We start from the raw sequence: 12971 nt of genomic DNA on the forward strand, positions 1-12971 counted from the left end.
AATTCTCCTTAGAAAGTGTGGTCGTGCAGTGGCACAGCTGCCCAGGGAGGTGATGGAATCACTGTCCCCAGAGGTGTTCGAGAGCCATGGAGATGTGGCATTGACATGGTCAGTTGGCATGATGGGGACGGGTTGGGGTTGGACTGGATGACCTAAGAGATTTTTTTCAACCTTAATGACTTGATGGTTCTAAATGTTGGAGTGACTGATACTCTAGGGGCCTCCTTGCTCTGGGAGTTTGCTCCAAGACCAACCCCCGGCATAGGAATACCTCAAGGGTAAGAAAGGAAAAGCTATGGTTAAATGCAAGTCTTGCTGGCAGAAAAAAATTATTTTCCTCTATCTCAAGCTCAAAATGATGCAAAAAAAGAAGGAATTTGGAGAATGTGTTTGCTGTCCTTGCTTTGGTGGTGTGATGAGCATCCAGCACTCGTGGAGGGCTGGGGGCAGCTCAGGGACCTGCAGGGACTGGCACCAGAACCACTGAGCCAGGGGACACCCTGAGCTGAGCTCTGCTGCCTGTGAGGCTGAAATCACCAGAGGGCTGTTCCCACCCTGAGAGCTCAGCCAAAATGCAAAGATGGAAGGGGCCCTCATTTTGCACAAGGAAACTTCTCCCATCTGCTAATGTGGGAGAGGGGAATGTCTCCTAGGGCAGCGAGGGAGGATGTCTGCAAAACAAAACAAAACTGGATTTGTTTAGAAAGGGCTGGAACATGTCACAAGATGTAACAGTATTTACAGCTGTGCTGCTCTCATCTTCCCAAGAGCAGTGGCAAGAGGCAGAAATGTTAAACTTGTCTTTGCATGGCTGACTTTGCTGTGTTTGTAAATGGGAGGAATCAGTAGAAATCTTGCCTGGAGTTTTGTCCGTGCAGCCCAAAACCCAAGGAAATGTGGCTGGGCATCAGGGGGCTGTCAGAGCACATGGCTCTGTGTGCATCTCGGTGGGAATTGGCCCTGCCCAGCTCCAAAGTTGTCCAGGGGAGCTGTGGGCTGCTAGGCTGCCTGCAATACAGAGATGCAAAAAAAAAGCCAAATAAGTCTTTTATTTGTAAAATGCGTACATATTTGCTGGCATATGCTCAGCTACGCAGTGGAGGTGGTGTGCTAATTATTATCATTTAGCTCTGGAGGAGGTCCACCACAAGTCACACACTTCTGAGCACAAGCGAGTAGGGCCTGGCAAAGCACTTGCACTCATTAAAGCAATGCATTTCCACACCAGGCAGTTGTCAGTGGTGCTGCGAATGCCATGCGGTGTTCCCAAGGCTGTGGCATCTTTCACAGTCAGTCAGACATGGCCTTGATACAGCCAGCAGCAAGGCTTGCCAAGGATTTCTGTGCTGAAGGTCTTTTTGGAGAAAACACGCTACTTGCAAGATCTGAACATTGATTAAAAAGCAAGAGAGCCTCCAGTGCCGTAGGAGACCCATGGTATGAAGATCCTGCTGTCACCAGCAGGACTTCTCACCCAATACTAACCTCAAGGAGTGAAACAAGAGGATGTTGAAAATTTTTAATTTTAGGTGTTGAAGTTCAGCTATTTCCTGCGCCGTACATTTGTGTGACACATCCATGACATAATCAAAACTTCTGGAAACTCTTATATAATTAACCCCCACCACTCCCAATGCCATAGGAACTGGAAAGCTGTCTTGAGCAGCGGGTGGGACGTGACGTTAATGTATCCATGTACAAAATCCTTGCTTGTGAAGGGGAGGGGTTATGTGATCGTCAGCCTGGTCATGCTGCCCTGTGCCAAGGCTCTGTCTGTAGGGCTGAGGCCTTGCCTGGCAGTCTGTGATAATACAAGGTCTTTGTGCAGATGAGTGTTTCTTCTTTGCTCATTCCCACTGATGGAACATTTGCTGCAATTCTTGCCTAAGCGCATGCCTATCTGTGCCCTCCAATTACCCTGCTAATTAGAGCCACGGTATCTGTTTAGATTATTAATGAAGCCAAAAGACTTTTTAAGTGAACATTAGATACAGCTGGAAAGACATTACGAGGGGTTTGGAGAGCACTGGAATTTTGACCATGGTTTCCGTTTTGCTGTGCTGAGTGATGGAGTGGTTCATTTGGATATGGGCAGCACTGGGGCCCTGCCTGGTTCATCGTCCCCAAAAACCTGCTTTTGCAAAAACAGATAAAACCTGCTTTTTGCAGAATCTGATAAAAAAAAATAAATTACTGCAGCTAAAAGTTCCCACCAGATCCCGTGTGAGCAGTTCTGGGAGGAGCAGTGGGACGAGCTTCAGCTGCACTCATGGTGCACTCCAGTCACCCTCACTTCTGATCAGTGGTTGCTCTACAGTGCTCAGCTCCGCTCCCTTCATGTTTTGTTTCAGGGAAAACTGTTGTGAGCTTTTAACATCCTGGCGTGCTGCAAGCTCCTCCTTGGCCTGAAGAGAGCCTGTCTCTTTTTTTCTGGGAGATCAGGGCATCAAGGTTTTGTCTTTTGTGATGTCCTGGGCATGTTTGACACCTGTGCTTTGTCCTTGTCACCTTGTGCTTGTGATAAGTGCAGGTGCCCATAGCTCAGACCCTGCACCAAACTCAATCGCAGCCCCCAACACTTCCCTCCATCACAGTGATCCCACTGCTCTGTGTTGTGGCTGAGGGTTGTCTCCAGGGCTCTTATTGGAAGTGAAAGGCCAGATGGGCTCTTCCCACCCCACAGGACTGACCGGCATCTGGGGACAGTGCTGGAGTGGCAGGAGGGAGAGGGCAGCCCTCAGCTGGGTGCTGCTGGAGCATGGTCTGGGTGCAGATGTATGAGCACAGCGTGGGTCATCTCTTGAGGCAGCACCAGTAGCCCAGCTGCAATCTGTCCCATAAATACAGAACAGGAGTAGTAGGGGAGAGGACTTGTGTGCCCTCAGAGGCACGTTTAGCATGATATCTGTGGCTTTCAGACTGCAGAGTCCATCCTTGAATGCAGTGGCAAAGGAAAATGCAGCAAAGGATGGGAAGTTTCAATCCAGCCTTGGTGATTTGTTTTAATAAGAAAAAAAATACCTCTTATCAGCAGGCAACACATTTTCTCCCCAAATTTTCGTTTTGCAACTACAATGAAGATGTCCTGTTAAAAGATTTTGCTGTTTTCTTTTCCTTTCTCTGCTTAAAATTGCAGTATTCTGGGAAGCTGCTGCAGCATTTGCCCCAAAGAGCACCAGATCTGGGCAAGGTTTGGAGGATGCCAAGTCCCCAGAGAACGTGATATTGCTGTGCTCAGCTCTGAAGAGAAGTCCTGCCTCTGTTATTCATCCTTTACTGTTCTTAGGCAAGATATTTCTATTCTTATGATTAAAAATAGAGCAGTTTTAGTGGGGAGCTGGATTAGGAGAGCAGAACTACTGATAGAAATGGGCTTTTGGACTAGCAAAGCATCTGTGTTGTGTCTATTGACATGTTGACAGAGAAGTTTCTGATCTGCCTTGAGACATGACAGAAAACAAGCCTTGCTGGTAGAGATCAGGGCATGCCCTGTCTGTGACTAACAAGTTTCCTCCTCCTTGAGCCCTCCCAAGTGCCCAACAGCTTCACCTTGACTTCTTGTTGAGTTTGGAAATCCGTGCCCCAAACCTTTCTATCAAGGTTGACATTCCCTGGATTGTTGTGCACTGGGCAAGAGCTGCATGGGCCAGCATGATGGCCAAAACACTGATAAAAACTCCCATTTCCCCAGCTTCCTTCTTGTTTATCTCACCTCTGAGCTATCTGTTACCCTCCTAGTCAAAACTAGGAAGGTTTTCTCCCAAAACACCACAAGCTGTTCTAGCAAACATGGCCTTTTAGAAGTGTGTTTTCAAGCAAGCAAAAGCTGTACCTCAGAAACATTCACACTGATATCTTTTCCCAGTAAAAATCCTGGTTTTAAATTGAAATAAGTATTGGTAAAAGGTCATTAGCAGCAAGTTGAAAGATAGAAAGCCCAGTGTCAGAGAGCCCCAGGATTTTTGTTTGGCAGCATCTCATCAAACCTGCTCTTTGCCCCAGCTTGACACGGGCAGCATGTGCATGGACTTCAACCTGCACAGAATGTCCTGTGAGCACCGTTTCACTTCCTATGTTTAAAACTTGAAAATAGGGTTGATTTACAGGAAAGGTGCAGACATTTCAGCAGATATTTTGCCTTCAGGGAGGCCCCTAGCAAACACACAGTAGACCATGGACAAGGAGCAAAAGTTTCCATTCCCAGAGTTTTGGGGCATTTTCTCTGCTCCATCCTAAAAGGAGTTTTGTTGGACTTAGGATTGTTTTTGGGGGTAAGTTGAGCAGATTTCTTTTCACTGACTTGTGCCATAACGGAAAGCGGTGTTTGTGTTCTTCTGCCTTCATTCCCTACTACCCAAACTCGAAGAAGGTTGCCTTTGGCACAAGCTCTGAGCTCACGTTCATTCCCCTGCATCCACAAACACAGGCTTTGCTCTGCTTCCTCCACTCACTGTCTGGCGATATATATATATATATTATATTGATAGGATAAAACTCTTAACTCAGAGAATGGTGAGGCATTGGGATAGGTTGTCTAAAGAAGCTGTGGGTGCCCCATCTCTGGAGGTGCCCCAAGGATGGGGCTCTGGGCAGCCTGATGTGGTGGGGAGCAAACACCTCATGGCAGGGTATTGGGGGTGGATGATGTTTAAGGTTCCTTCCCATCCTATGACTCTGCGAGTCCACCAAATATCTCTGGCATGATCCTTTTTGCACCAAACAGAACCAAATCATGGAGATGCTGCATCCTGGTGTTGTGTGGGCAGGAGCCCTTGCTCATTGCCGTCACTTCTGTGCTGCAGCTCTGGGTGACCACAGTCAGATGGAAGTGTGGTGGAAACATGCACACGTGGCAAGTGCTGGGTTTGTTTACTCTGAGCTCAGCCCTCAGCTGCTCGTTCCTCCTGCTGAACAGGGTTTCCCTGTGATGCTACCCCAGTAATTAGGTCAATAAAAGCAGAGGGCCTCGTGCAGCACTCCAGATGTCTTTTCCTTCTTTGTTTTTTCTCATTCTTTTTTTCATTTTTATTTTTTTTTTCCCCCAGTGCTGAATCCTTTCTTTACACTCTCCCCAGAAGCCTGGAAGAGCACACAAACCTGGGTGTGTTTCACAAGCCCAGTCCCTTACCTAAACACCATTCAACCACATATTACACATAGATCACCTCTGTGGTCAAGAAGGAATGTCTCTTTTCCAGCACTGCTTGAGTGTCAGCGAGGAGGTGTGGGTTCAGGCTATGAACATGTAGTGGTGGGGAGGCTTGGGTATAATTCCTGCATGGGTGATTTGGATAGGAAAGCAATTTCTTGTGAACCCCTTAAGATGAAATTCTTCCCCTCTGGCTGCACCTTGGGGTCTGGATCTGAGAATGGTTTTCCCATCCCCAAGTGCTGTTTGTTTTTTTTTTTTGCCCTCCCTGGAGTTATTCCTGATTTACGCCGTGGTGTGAATATGAAATAATTACAGTTTAGGACAGAACCTCAGTATGAAACCTGACCTCTGGTGCTTCTCTGGATGCAATCTCTCAGCCTCTGAACCCCAGGTGCCTCTGGGTGCATGTTCTGCTGAGGAGAAAACCCCAAATCCCAGGGGCTGTCAGTGATAGAGGTCAGGGATGGGAGCTGGATGCTGCTGGTGGATGGGTGAGGATGTTAGAAAGCACATTATGAAAGCGTAATCTCACCAGTGAGAGGCAAAATGAATCAATGTCACCTTGAGTAAGTATGGAGATCAGCCTGGCAGCATTCCTGAGATAGCTGTGTGAAGATCTGACACGGTTATTCACGGGAGACTTAAAACAGAGTCCAGGACCACGGGTGTAACCCAACCTCAGGAGCAGAGGGAACTTGAATGAGATCAAGGTCATCTCAGGAGCTGCAAAAGAGAAGGTCACATCTGGGTCAGATGTGCAGGGCATCTCAGGTTAATTCCTCCGTCATGTCCTCATCTGTGGAAGCAACAGTCATTTCTCAGCACTCTGCCCTGCAGTCCCCTTGTCTGCAGAGATGTGCTGCTGGAAGGTGGGCATGGGAAGAGCAGGGTCTGCAGTGACTGGGAAAGGAGCCGTGTCTTGCTGTGCTTGGCACAGTGCAGACACCTGCTTTGCAACCAGACCTTCATGGAGCTGTTGGACTGGGGAACAATTTCTATTTTAGCAAAGGGGATAGGTAGGGTGCAAGGGCTGCTACCACCAAATGATTTTTAGGGAGCTGTGCTTTGAACTGTGGGCCTTTAAGGGTCAGGATTCACTGACCTGGCAGGTGCTGAGGAAAGCCCCAGATAAAAAATGGCCACAGGGTCCAGTTGCTCCAAAATTGTTCAGATTTTGGATCTTTGTGTAACATTTTCCGCCAGGATGTGTCAGGAGGGGAGACACTGAGTGGGGTCCTGGTGCTGCTTGGGGCAGGAGAGCTTTGGGACATCACTTCCACAAGGGCTGATGGTTAAGGCTGAGGGTTCAGTCCCAGTGGAAAGGTCTGAGAGATACCCCTTGCTCTGCTAATACAGTGAGGTCCTCTCAGCCCCACTAAGTGCTTCCAGAGTGCTTTGTTGCTCATGGATGCGAGGGGAACCCAGCCCTTTTCTAATTGTCACGTTCGAGGCTTGTGCAGGCAGAGATGTGTTCCATATGGAGACAGCAACCGAGCTGCCCAGCTTGGCACAGCCAGCCCGTCGATGGGAAAATGATACATTTAATTGTATGGATGTCATAGTACTGGAGTCATTTTCTTAATCCTGGAATTGGAAATAAATACAGCAAATAACAAATATACAGTTGGCTGGGGATGATTCAGAGTATTCATTGTGAGGAGTTGGAGGGCAAACATATGGAGGAGGTTCTCATTTTCAGGCTGAACAGGACATATCTCAGCTCCTTGTAAATTCGTCGGGTTGGGCTTATGGAGATTTCAGCCAACTGAAAATTCAACCCCTTGTTATTAGATGGGATGCTGAGAGTCTGTTCTTACTCTCAAGGAAGTACTTTCTGACGTTTGAAATTGGACTTTAACACCCAGGTATGATGTGAGCTGCCCCAGGCTGGAGCTTGTTCCTTTTTTTGGTCAGTGCTTCCCATCTGAGAGCCACTTCTTTCTGCTTTGCAGATTTCCCCTAGTGCTCTTCATGGCCGTGCTTGCTCCGCTCCTCTCCACACTCAGCTGTAGCCCCCATCTGCTGGGATTAATTGCTGGCAATCCCTGTTCTTGGAGTCAGAGATTGGCAGGACAGTCTCACCATGGGTTGACAGAAACCAAGGTGGAAAAGCAGGATAGGAACACTGTTGTGCTTGCATACCATGAAGCATCACTTTGTGAAGGCACTGAGAAAAGTTTGGTCATGAGAACAGGGCCGTTAAACACAGCATTTTACATCTAACTGCCAGTACCCAGCATTTCTGTATATTTGTTGAGGGTTTCCTAGACAGACATGGGCTGTGGGGCTCATGTCCAACATTTCTGGAGGCTGACATACACCCGGCACCACTGTGATACGCCTGTGGTAAGGCCAGTGCTTACCAAAAGTGTTGGAGCTACCACAAATGGATTGTTGGTTGGGTTTGCGCATTCCTTGCTTTTCGTCAGCCTGGCTGGAGATGTCACACATCTGCTCCAATCAGGAATTCTGGAAAACCAGAAATACAGGTAAACATCACCCCCCACCCCCTTCCCCATACATCCATATAAACCTGGACAAATCAGCCTTCCCCAGATGCTACTTCTGCCAGCCAAAGATGTGGAATTCCCAGTGAAAACCGAGGGTGGTTATCTGTAGCCCACAAGTAATTTCAGCTCAGTTTCTAACAATGATTTGAGCTCTGGAGTGTAAAGTTTAACTTCACTTCCAGGCTGTTTATTACACTAAATACTCCCGATATCTGTATCTACCTCCTACCCAAGTTTTCTCAGTCCTGAGACAATCAATAACCATGGCTCTTGCCAGCAGTGATAATAGAAATAGCTCTCTCCGTCTTAAGGCTGATTACTCTCAGGTCACTCCAAAGCACCTCTCTCCCAGAAGCAGATTTGGAGCTTACCAAGCTTACATCCTTTGGGAGGGATGTTAACCACACACCTCAGCCTGTGCAGCTATCTCCATGAGCTGCACTCATCGTTAATCATATCGAGCTGCAGAGCTCACCAATTTGTGGCCAGGCAAAGATGCTCTGCGTGTGCAGGCAGATGTGCTGGGAGTAATTTTCTCCTGTTTGTCCCACTCTGCGAGGGCCCATGGCTTCAGACAATAATATCGGTGACCCACCTGCTCTTCTCCTGTTGACCACTTTGTATTTATCCACTTTGTATTCTGCTCCAGATGTTTGGGGATGTTCCCTGGGAATAAGTGAATGACATTACTCTTATTCCTTCCCTTTCGAATGTCTTCCCACTTGGTACAGACTCTACTTAATATTTCATTCTGCATTTTCATAGTTGGGCACTTATGCACATTAATTATTCAAGAGGCACATTGCTTGAAGTAAACGTATAGATAAAGGCAGCTGCTGGTGTTTTCTAAGGAAGGTGGTCACTAATCAGGATCCACTGTTACAACTTTCAAATAAAAATCTCACAGGCTCCTTTTCTGTTCTACATTTTCAAAAGTCTATTTTCTTACTTGGTGCAGGATGGCACCTCCAGGTGTATCAGTGCAGATCAAACATTCTCACTCCCATCCCATCTGAAAGTAGGGCTGAGACACTGCAAAAGTCTCTCCTCTCCATGCTAAATCCAGCACTGTGGTAATATTCCCATGCTTACAAAGGCTGCTACATCTGTCCAGCAGGAAAGGCTGGCTTTTTAGCCTCATTTCTATTAATCTGTGGCAATTCCGTAGCACTGTGTGTGTCACGTACCATGGTAAGATAGTTTTGCTTTGAAGAATAGCAACTTCACTTCCTCTTCATAATTGACATTACTCAGATCTTTGAGAGACACAACCCAGGTAAAGTCCTGGTAAACCTGCCTCCTCTCCAAACTCAGCCTCCTCTCCTCTGTTCTCCAGCCACCTGCCCAGCCTGACTCACTTAAACACATTACTTTGCACCTTACTGCTGGGAGGAACGTGCATCTTTTGGGTGGGAATCCGGGCAGCTCCAGGTGACAGGAGGAGGCACCTCAGTTTCTTTCCTGGAATACCAACTTCACCACAAGCTGTCAACCTCCATTCATCAGTCCCAGCAGGGTCGAGCAGGGTGGATTTGCTCGTGGGTGGAGCTGAGAGAAAGTAATGAGCTCCTCTTAATGAAGAGAGTGATTTGGTTTGCTGTGTCTGGCAGACTGTTTTCATCTTTTGTACTTCTGGTAGTTGGCATCCTGGGCAAGACTAAGGGACTTCAGTTTGGGAGTGGTAGGCATGCACTCAATTTGCTGCCTACCACTGGCAGAGGATCAAGGCTGGAATTTTCATTACTCTTGCTTTGCTTGCCAGAAAGAAGTACTTTGATTTAATTCTGGTGGCTTCTTGTTCAATGCCAAACTTGGAACGTGATGCTCTGATGTCTTCCAGCTTCTTAAAGTAACCACAATGTCCCGCTGAGGAAATATATATTTATACAACAGAGGAATTGTATTTAAGTATGGAGTCTTTTTATTAACAGCAATTGCATGCTAAGCTCTAGGTGGATCCTATGCTTTGGAACATCAGACTGGCTCCTGTAATAAATCCTATGTACCAAGCTCCGATCGCATCAGATATTTGTGATTCCCCAGTAACTATTCTTAGAAGGCTCATCCTGTTAAAATACAGCCACCATGTCTCTTATCCCTGAAAGAGGATAAGGGATTCTAGGAGAGCTGATCAGATGCTTTCTGGCATAGACGTCCCTTAAGATGGAAGACTGTGCTTTTGACAAAATGGTATTTTTCTAGAGAAAGCATCTGCTCTCCTTACAATGTCATTTTCTTGCCAGAAGAATACCTCAAAACCAAATTGTATTATTTTTTGGACAAAAATTCAAAAGCCCTGGGGTTTTGGCAAAAGAATTTAAGAATTCAACAGAAAAAAAAAAAAAAAAAAAAAGAAAAAAAAAAAGAAAACGTTTTTGTTTTCCAAAAACCGAGAAGCTCAAACATTCTTTCCCTTTTTAATTCTGTTTAAGAATTAAGGAAAAATATTTTGTGACCATATTTTCCCTCTGAGGGAAGAGACCCTGTTTGCAACGCTCTCTAGATGCTAGCAGAAAGTGAGTGTCAGTGGGTATTAAACTAAAGCAAAGTTCTATAGCGTCACTGAGTTTTCTTGAGGGCTAGATATTTTCTGTTTCCCATTGCATTACACGAGCAGCTGGTGTCTCAGTGTTGTTGGCAGAGGAATGAATTGACCGTTACACCAACAGCACTATGTTGGGTGTGATGCGCTGGAGGGAGCATGGAAGAGCAGACCAAGTGAAATGGAGCCAAAACTTGGAGATAGAGGACATCAAAAGGGCACATATTTACAACAAGACTGAGGAGACAGGTCCTTGGACTTTTGGTATTCTGCTCTGGGAAGTGTGAGGACACAGGGGCCTCTGGGCAGCCTGGTCTGGTGGTTGGTGACCCTGCACATAGCAGGGGGGTTGATACCAGATGATCATTATGGTCCTTTTCAACCCAGGCCATTCAATGATTCTATGATTTTATGATATTGTACTCTTGCTATAAGCTTTGCTTTCCTTGCAGCTCTTTCTCAGACAGCCTGTTTTGGTCCAATACAGGAGGAACAGATGAAACACAAGGCAGAAAGAAAATCTGAAAATGTTTGAGGCCACGAGAAGTTTCATTTTAGACAGGACTCACACATCTGGTATGTGCACTGTCTTTTCCATTCATTTGGTACGGACTGTCATACTCTACAGCAATATTAATGTATTAATATATTCATGGAATGTCAACATTTATATATAATGCAATTAGTGCTTTAATACAAAAGTCAAAATGAAATGAATCAACATGACATCTGAAACAAAATCTTTTGACACTGTTGAAATGAAATAGCCTTTATGGAAGAGTTTTTACCCATCCTGCTCCCCCTTCCTCTCCTGCTCAGTTTTCAGACGTTCTGTTCCAGATGTGGTGGTCAGACTCCATTTGGGCCAATGGACGTATTTGAAAAGAGAGACAGCCTAACACTGACCACTTTTATATCACTTTCCTTAGAGAAGCACACATAGGTCTCCCTTGAACTTTGTCTCAAATTACTAGAACAATAGGTCAGAAATGAGGAGCGCTCATGTTTCTGCGCTTTTGGCTGTTGAAGAATGGCTAGCCCATAGCTCAGATTGGAGAGCAGGTGATAAATGCTGATCCAGAAAGCTCAAATACAATCTTATGCATTATTTCCTTCCTTTCCTGAGCCCTCACCCCTATTTTCTCCCCCAGAACTCCATATGTAATTTTTTGTTGTTGTTATTTTCTGTGTGTTGGTATAGCAGTATCTTCCATTCACCATGACATCTCATCCCTGAAGTCCACAGGTCCATCCTGAAATACGTCTCTCCCCTCTCCATGGAACAGCCTCACACTTTTGATGTTTCAGCAGCTAGAAAATCACAAGCCCTAGGCAACCATTTAGCTAAGCTCTGGCCTTCCTTTCTTTTTCCTTTTTCTCTATTTGGAGCATGACCTGAGGTTTGTATTCATTTGTTCAGGTTAATAAAAATTTCATGCTGCACAAAAGTTACTTTATTTTGCAAATGGTTCTTTCTGGGAAATTCCAAACAGGAAATCATAAAAATTTATTTTTTAATTCCTTTTTAAGAAACTTGCATGGGATATATTACCATATAGTCTTGCTGGGCAGGAGTCTAAGGAACACAAAAGAGGATTTAAAGAACAACGTTTAATAGAAAGTAATATATGTATATTTTATACATATGTTTATGTACACATGTATTTATCAGGACCCCAGCCCTCTCCAAGTGCACCACCACAAGTGTCAGTGGGAATGAACCCAGAAGTGCCATGGTGCACAGGAGGGACTCCAGACCTGACAATTATTTTTGCTGACCATCCCATAACTTCAAGCATTCTTCACATCCCCCTTGCTTATCTGGGGATCTGGGGACTGTCACCTTATTTGGGATGTACCACAAAAGATTTGGAGTTATTGCATTTCTGCAGAAGGGCCAATAGCTGCTACTCGATAGGGTCAATGGGGTCTAAGAGCACACTTGAAATCAAGAGCATTTCTCTTAACACTATCTGCTCCATTTAGGCCCTGTTGAACTAATTCCCACCATGTCTCACTGCAGCTGCACCCACCCTTGAAGGACTGTTTCATCATGTCCAGTACTTGATGAAAGATGTGCAGAGCTTCACCTGTGGAACATGAGATTCAGGCACTTGGCTTCTGGGCCTGAACTGCTCTGATCTGCTGGTGTTATCTTGTGTATCCTCTGGTCCTGTGCACAGTGGAGGAGATTCAAGTACATGTAGGTGCTCTGGTACGTGCAAAAAAACCTTTAATTTAATCCTTAACACAGCAATCATTACCTTCAGCCACATACTCATGAACATGCTCTCTTTTCTCTGGATGGGAACTTCAGGCGTCCAGTGCACAGTCTTTCAAGGCTGGTAGCTTATGAGCAAGAATTTCATATGTTAAAAATGTATGTAGAATCATACAATCATTAAGGTTGGAAAGCACCTTTAAGGTCATCTAATCCAACCATCCAGCTATCACCAGTATTGCCCACTAATCATGTCCCTAAGCATGACACCTTTTTCTTTAAACGTCTCTGGGGATGGTGACTCCCCCACCTCCTTGGGCAGCCTGTGCCAATGCAGCATCACTCTTTCCGAGAATCAGTTTTTCCTAACATCCAACCTGTATCTCCCATGCCATAACCTGAGGCCATCACCTCTTGTCCTGAAGATAGGATACAGCCCATCTGTACGGAGTCAGAGCAGTGGCTGTGATGCTACTTGGAGCAGTCAGACTGGTTGCCCATAAGTTCTAAGGTACAAGCACAGACTATTCCAGCTGGGAAACCCCA

The 12971-nt window shown here is 45.8% G+C and overlaps 1 long non-coding RNA gene across 1 annotated transcript in view; it reads left to right on the forward strand.

Annotated features, from left to right (window-relative positions):
* Window positions 1–12427, forward strand: part of LOC122186837 — a 43333-nt gene extending 30906 nt beyond the window's left edge. The window contains exons 3-4 of the long non-coding RNA XR_006181195.1: window positions 10692–10780; window positions 12228–12427. This is a non-coding gene — a long non-coding RNA (uncharacterized LOC122186837). The remainder of the gene's footprint in view (window positions 1–10691; window positions 10781–12227) is intronic.
* Window positions 12428–12971: the final 544 nt, after the last annotated feature.

This window comes from Lagopus leucura, unplaced genomic scaffold, assembly GCF_019238085.1.
Source record: "Lagopus leucura isolate 7727_CA_CO unplaced genomic scaffold, USGS_WTPT01 Super-Scaffold_100040, whole genome shotgun sequence".
Taxonomy (NCBI): domain Eukaryota; kingdom Metazoa; phylum Chordata; class Aves; order Galliformes; family Phasianidae; genus Lagopus; species Lagopus leucura.